Raw genomic sequence first — 7315 nt, forward strand, 5'->3', positions numbered from 1 at the left:
CAATCAAGCGAAAGAGACACATTTAGCCGTTTAGCTCCATAGACTCCCATTCAGCATGCACTCGCTACAATCGCTACACAAATACAACTTTTACACACGTTAAAGGGGTGATTGACCGGGTTTTTGGGATATTTCACACTGTTCCTTAAGGTCTCCGAATAGGGTATGTAACATTGGTTGGGTTGAAAATGGCCCGGGTGCTGTTCTTTGCCCCCTGATAGATCCTCTGAAATTTTCCCGGGAAAAAACACTAGCTTTTCTCCTTTAATGGTATGCTCATTAATATTTTGATGAGCTGCACGCTGATTGGTTGGTTTTCAACGAGTGAAGCTGGGGTGCAAAAATGCAACACGGCCAACAGCAGCACTCACTGAAATACCAAAGGTGGCGACATGAAATAAAAACACTCTTTTCAACAGATTGACTACATTACTACGTTAGTTGTTTCCACTTCTGTTGTCGAAGCAAACTGGATTGACTTAGGTGGGTAGAATGTTAGGCTACAGCTTAGCAACCAAACTATATCGTGATTCAACTCAGCTTCAGTCAGCTAGCTCTAGATATCTTGCTGAAAAATAACTTGGCAAAGATCTGGACAAACATGGATCGTGAATTGTAGATTTACATAACACAGGTTATTTATTTGAATGAAACACAGTCAGGAACATTAAACAACATCAGCCCCATTGCCAATAAAGTAGGCTAAATCATCAAACATTCTACCTATGCTCTTGCGTTAGCAAGCTAAACTAGTTTACATGCCTACAGTCTAGGTGTTTTTGCTACCTAGCCGTTCTAGCTTTCCTTGCAAATCAGCGTTAATAAAAAGCAGATGAGCTAGAGTCTAGCTAACGTTGACGAGACGGGGATGGCTGATGTTTGTCTGTCCGTAGCGTAGTTTGACCCTCGACACATTTGCACAAACCATTTCACCAAGGACGGTTTTGAAAACCTGGGACAATGTAAAGCAGGATTTGGTATGAAACTGTTGCTGAAAAGAGGTGCGTTCCGACCTTACGTTCATCACAACCGTAAACTGTAGTATGACATTGTCGGTAACAGTTATTAGCAATGCTAACGTATCCTGTATCTAGCACCTGCCTTTCTCCAGTTCTTTCAAATAGATAATCTAGACAGGCGTTAGCAATAGGCCAGACTACTATTCGTTTTCTGGCTATTTTTTCGGAAGCTTCCTTTCTAATGCCGACTACAGCTATTCTAGCTAGAGTCATTTGATGTGTTTAGAAACATATTTAGCATTCCACTGTACCTATGCTAGATACAGGAGACGTTAGCATTGCTAATAACTGTTAACAACAACATCAAACAGTACTTACAGCTTGCGGTTGCAATGGGCATACGCTCGGAACAGCACCTCTTTTCAGGCTCTGCTTCTTAGCAAATCCTGCTTGAAATTGTCCAAGGTTGACAAAACTGTCTTGGGTGAAATGTTCAGAGCAAATGAATAATTAAGTGTCAAACTTGGGGGATAGCGGTTAGCGAATCGGACTAGTAATCTGAAGGTTGCCAGATCGATTCCCGGCCCTGCAAAATGACGTTGTGTCCTTGGGCGAGACACTTCACCCTACTTGCCTCGGGGGAATGTCCATGTACTTACTGTAAGTCGCTCTGGATAGGAGCGTTTGCAAAAAAATGACTAAATGAACTTCGCCGGGATCTTCTCATAGACAAACAGCAGCCATGCCCGTCGAATGTTTGTCCTTGGGAAGACTATGAGTGCTAGCCTTCCCTTTACAGCCTGGAACACAGCATTTACGACCGTGGTCCATTTTCAATATCCTTGTTATAATTCAAAACGTTCTTCTTGTAATTCTCTGGATAAAGCGTCTGCTTGAGGTTCACTGTATGTTCATTTTACCCAACGAACAGTCGTTATTCAACTATGACAAGGTAAATTCGGTTTTGCAATCAATCGCCCCTTTAAGCAAAAATCAGATACACTGGCTAGATGTAGCATGATTTTATCGGCTGCACACAATACGTTATAATTTTATCCAGGAACATTGAAAATAATTATATGCATAGGCCTAGCTGGATTTTGATAACTCACCCTGTATTCAGAACCAACAAATTAAATTCCCTCCCGCTCTTTTATATATTTTTGGAGGGAATACATTGGTATAAATATAGACACCAGGGCTGCCAACTTTTCCAAAAACCTTGGCGTTAAATTTGGTAGCCCCCCCCGGGCGAGCTTTTGCGAGCTTCTTACACGGCTGCATAGCCGCGGGAACATATTTTATCAGGGGGGTGCTGGCAGGGGCTTCATGTTGGGGGGCGGCAGGGAGGAACTGGGGGTAAAAATTGGCCCTGGACTTTGATCCAGATCGGCCCACCAGAACTGGCCCCCATATACGCCACCACAGCTGCCCTGCTAATGGAAGCATAGTCTGTGTTCAATGGGATGCGAGTTAGGGAGTTCAATCCTTAAAGCGAGCGTGAAGATTTTTGGGCCTTTATTTGAGCACAAAATAGTTGAGCTTCATGTAAAATAAACTGCCGTTTTTCAATTGGTAAAACCTTGTCTAGTGAAGGGGATTTCTTTGTCTCTTAATTTTTCAGCCCCACCCTACGTTTCTTACCCTGGTTTTCCATAGTTATTCTTTTCCCGGTGCTCCCGAATGCCAGTCCGCTACTGCAGAGCTGTGCCACGGTGGTGGATTTTTAAGTCATATCATTTTAAATTCTCGTGCTGTCAGGGGGTGCTGCCGCACCCTCGAGCACCCCTAGTTCCCGCGGCCATGCACGGCTGTTAGCGCGTCAATGTTGCTTTACTCGGTTAACCTGCGCGTCGTCCGTTAATGTTTACAACGTTAGTTTGGCTACTTGTTTGGCGTTGCCTTTTCAGCGTGAGATATACAAGGTGTGGCGTGAGAGCGTGAGCAATGGCTGAAATGCGTGTCACACGGCGAAACCGTGAGAGTTGGCAGCTCTGTAGACATTCTCCGATATTTTATCATTCATCATGAATAACATTCAGAGGATTGCTCTCATCGCCCTGCTCTATTGCTAGAGAAGATGCCGCCGACTCTTCTGGGTTCATCCCATTCGCCGTTGTGACAAACTGTCACGATGGCTGGCTAGCAGGTAGACCCAAATGCAGGACTCAGACCCAGGAGGTAAATAAAAGATTTATTTGACAAGAAAAAAATCCAGTCGGAGAAAACAAAAGGGCAGGGCTGCGGTAGCGGAGAATCCGGGGGGAATGCTGGAACAACGGGACAAGCCTGGAGCAGCAGGAGTATGAACCGGGTCTCAAAAAAGGCAGGGAAATAACTGGTTATTAACAGAATAAGTTTAAGAACTGACTAAGGAATTCAGACGGCCGACTGACGTGAAAGATAATGACGACCTGAATGAACTGGCGAAGAGTGGATGGAAAACCGGGGTTGTTATACAGGTGGTGATTGGTAAATGATCTGCAGATGTGCATCGTTAACACGGAGCGTGTGGACCGGAATGCAGGAGCCTGTAATTGAATTAAAGGGACAGACCGACAAAAGACAGAACGAAAAGGACAGGTCCAACCCAGGGACATGACAGTACCCCCCCCCCCCCCCCTTACGGGCGCCTCCAGGCGCCCGACCGGAGCAGCCCGGGTGGGTGCGATGGAAGTCCCGGATGAGAGAGGGATCGAATATACGGGAACGGGGCACCCAGCACCGCTCCTCTGGACCATAACCCTCCCAGTCCACAAGGTATTGGAAACCGCGTCCACGGCGGCGCACGTCCAGCAGACGGTTCACCGTGTACACTTGGTGAACGTCAATCAGCCTGGGAGGTGGTGGAGCTGGATCGGGAGGGCACACTTTAACAGGGAGGTGTGGAACACCGGGTGGACTTTCAGTGAGGCAGGCAGCTTCAGACGGACCGCCACTGGGTTGATCACCGATACGACCTCGAAGAGACCCACGTAGCGGGGAGCCAGTTTGCGCGAGGCCACCTTGAGGGGAAGATCCTTAGCCACGGGCCGGGGACCCGTCCTCGGTCTGCTCGGCGTTTGGTGGTGGCTGAGGTGCGCAGCAGGGCGGAACGGGCTTTCCTCCACACTCGCTGGCAGCGGCGGACATGGACCTGGACCGAGGGAACAGATATCTCCTCCTCTTGGTGCGGAAACAGAGGTGGCTGGTAGCCCAGGGAGCAGTGAAACGGTGACAACCCGGAGGACGTGCTGATTAGAGAGTTGTGTGCGTACTCCACCCAGGGCAGGTAAGAGCTCCAGGACGTGGGTTTGGAGGAGCACACACTGCGGAGAGCCGCCTCCATCTCCTGGTTGACCCGTTCTGTCTGGCCATTGGTCTGGGGGTGGTACCCCGAGGACAGGCTGACTGTTGCCCCCATGGCTTTGCAGAAAGCCCTCCAAACTTGAGACGTGAACTGTGGACCACGGTCGGATACAATGTCCATCGGGATCCCATGCAGGCGGAACACGTGGGCAACCAAGAGATCTGCTGTCTCGCTGGCTGACGGGAGCTTGGGCAAGGCAATGAAATGAGCTGCCTTGGAGAAACGGTCAATTATGGTGAGGACTGTGGTGTTGTTGTCAGAGGGAGGGAGACCAGTGACGAAATCCATGGCGATGTGGGACCAAGGGCAGCCAGGAACCGGTAGGGGGCGCAGGAGACCCGATGGTGGGTGTGTGGAGGTCTTGCTGCGAGCACATTTTGTTGTTGTAAAAACGCTTTGGTGCGTGTGATTCCGGGATGGCATGTGAGTCTGGTGGAGTGAGCCCATTGTAGCACCTCAGTACGGACTGTGTCGGGGACAAACCGGAGGCTCTGTGGACCGGGTCTGGGGTCGGGTTGCTGTTGTTGGGCTCGAGTGATGAGGGACTCCACCTCCCAGGAGACGGCGGCCAACAGACATGTTGGGGGCAGAATGGTTTCTGGTGGCGAGTTGTCTTCATCAGGAGCGTGTATCCGAGAAAGAGCGTCGGGCTTGGTGTTCCGGGAGCCTGGTCGGTAGGTCAGGTGGAAATTAAACCTACCGAAAAACAGTGCCTGACGGGAGTTAAGGCGTTTAGCTGTCTGGATGTATGACAAGTTTTTGTGGTCCGTCCAGACCACAAACGGTTGTTCTGAACCTTCCAGCCAGTGATGCCATTCCTCCAACGCCTGCTTGACTGCCAGTAGCTCCGTGTTACCAACATCATAGTTCCGTTCAGCAGGGGTTAGCTTGCGGGAAAAGTAGGCACAGGGATGGAGCTTCTGGTCCTGGGGAGACCTCTGCGAGAGGACAGCTCCCACTCCGGTGTTGGACGCATCTACCTCCACCACAAACTGTAGGGATGGGTCAGGCTGAGTGAGTAACGGGGCTGAGATGAAACGGGTCTTGAGCGTGTTGAAGGCGGTGTCCGCCTCCGATGTCCATTTGAATGGAGAGGCGGTGGAGGTGAGCGTGGTGAGCGGAGCAGCCACCTGACTGTAGCCACAAATAAACCTTCTATAAAAGTTGGCAAACCCCAGGAACCGTTGGAGTTGTTTTAGGGTCCCTGGAACTGGCCACTCCTTCACCGCGGCCACTTTGGCGGGATCCATCTCCACTCTCCCCTCGGAAATAACGTGACCCAGGAACGAGACAGTAGATGCGTGGAAGTGGCAAGGTCGTAAGGACGATGTGGTGGTAGAGACAGCGTGCTCTTCTTGTTAAAAACCTGGGCCAAGTCATGGTAGTCCTTGGGTACCGTGGACAGGTCGGGTGGATCGGAACCAAGGGGCTCGGAGGAGTCTGGCGTTGTAGCAGAGCCCAGGTAACTGGAAAAGCAGCGGGAATCCCAGGAGGTCACTTCGCCCGAGGTCCAGTTAATGTGGGGGTTGTGTCGTTGTAGCCATGGGTATCCAAGGATGAGAGGGAACTGGGGACTCTCCAGGACAAACAAGCGAAGATGTTCATGATGATTTCCGGCAAGAAGGACACTGAGTGAAGTGGTTTGATGAATGCAATCCGACGACCGCTCAGCCCTCTAACGACCACCGGTGGAATCACAGGTTCGAGCTCCACTCCGAGTTGTTTGGCGACCTCCCGCTCTATGAAGCTCCCATCAGCGCCTGAGTCAATGAGAGCCTGGAGAGGTATAGATGTTGCTTGGCATCGTACTACAGCTTCTAGGGTGGAGCGCGGAACAGAGGGAGCAGCGGCCCGGCCCGTCAGTATCTCCCCTTTCACCGACGGGCACGGTCGTTTCCCGACCGCGTGGTGCAGTTAGCGATGGTATGGCCGGATTGACCGCAGTAGAAACACGCGCCCTCCACTCGCCTGCGCTCTCTTTCCTCTGGAGACAACCCCGTGCGGCCGATTTGCATGGGTTCGGACTCAAGAGAGAATCTACCTCGGGAGGACTCCGGAGAGCGGGGCGACGCTGGAGGACCCCTTGCAGGAGACAACGGTCGGGGTAACGGACGGAAGGACCTCTCTCTTCGTCTCTCTCGTAGTCGATTATCGATTCTGATGGAAAGCTCGAGGAGTCGGTCCAGACTCTCAGGTTCATCCCGGGAAGCCAACTCGTCCTTCATGTTGTCCGCCAGACCACGGTAAAACGTAGCACATGCCTTTCCCTCTGTATTTGGGTCCACCCTCCTGCACTCTCCCTGACACATACAACACCGTACATCATCATACATACATCACATCTAACTATGTAATTTGTAAGTACCTTTTAATCAAAAAAATACTTATGTTATAACAATGACATGGCCGTCACTACTGTCTACCAAGGATGACTTTGGGATCTACTGTCTACAAACATGAGTTGTCTCCCTCTTTATCAATACTCACAAGTCGGTTTTGTGACAAATAGAGAGACAAGAAATCCCCTAAAAGTTTGAGTTTAATTAACTAATCAGGTTTTACAGTAATACACGATAAGCCCTACTTATTTAAGTGTGACAAATGTTAAAATTATGTCCATAATTATTTTAAATTGACATGCAGGAACTTTAACATAAGTGCATCCTTGCTGCAGATATTCATCTATAATTACAGCCAGAGGAATTTTATATTCTTCAGATCAAAATACTGTAATTTGTATTCTGCAGAAAATATTTCATGCCACTGTTTAGGAGTTGTCACCTACAATACAATATCATGTGGATGTCATGCTCAATTAACAGCCTAATGAAGGTTTGGGTTGTCATTGAATAGTTTTTCTCCTTTTCTTTATCTGTCAGTTTCAACACAGTATGGCAGTTTCCACCAGTGTTTATCCCAAACTTTAATATGGCAACATGTGTGTCAAGAGTGATGTGGATTCATAGTTATTCAGTTATTTGTAATGGCTGCATCTGTCTTAATGGCA

This window comes from Hypomesus transpacificus, chromosome 26 (genome assembly GCF_021917145.1).
Source record: "Hypomesus transpacificus isolate Combined female chromosome 26, fHypTra1, whole genome shotgun sequence".
Lineage (NCBI taxonomy): Eukaryota > Metazoa > Chordata > Actinopteri > Osmeriformes > Osmeridae > Hypomesus > Hypomesus transpacificus.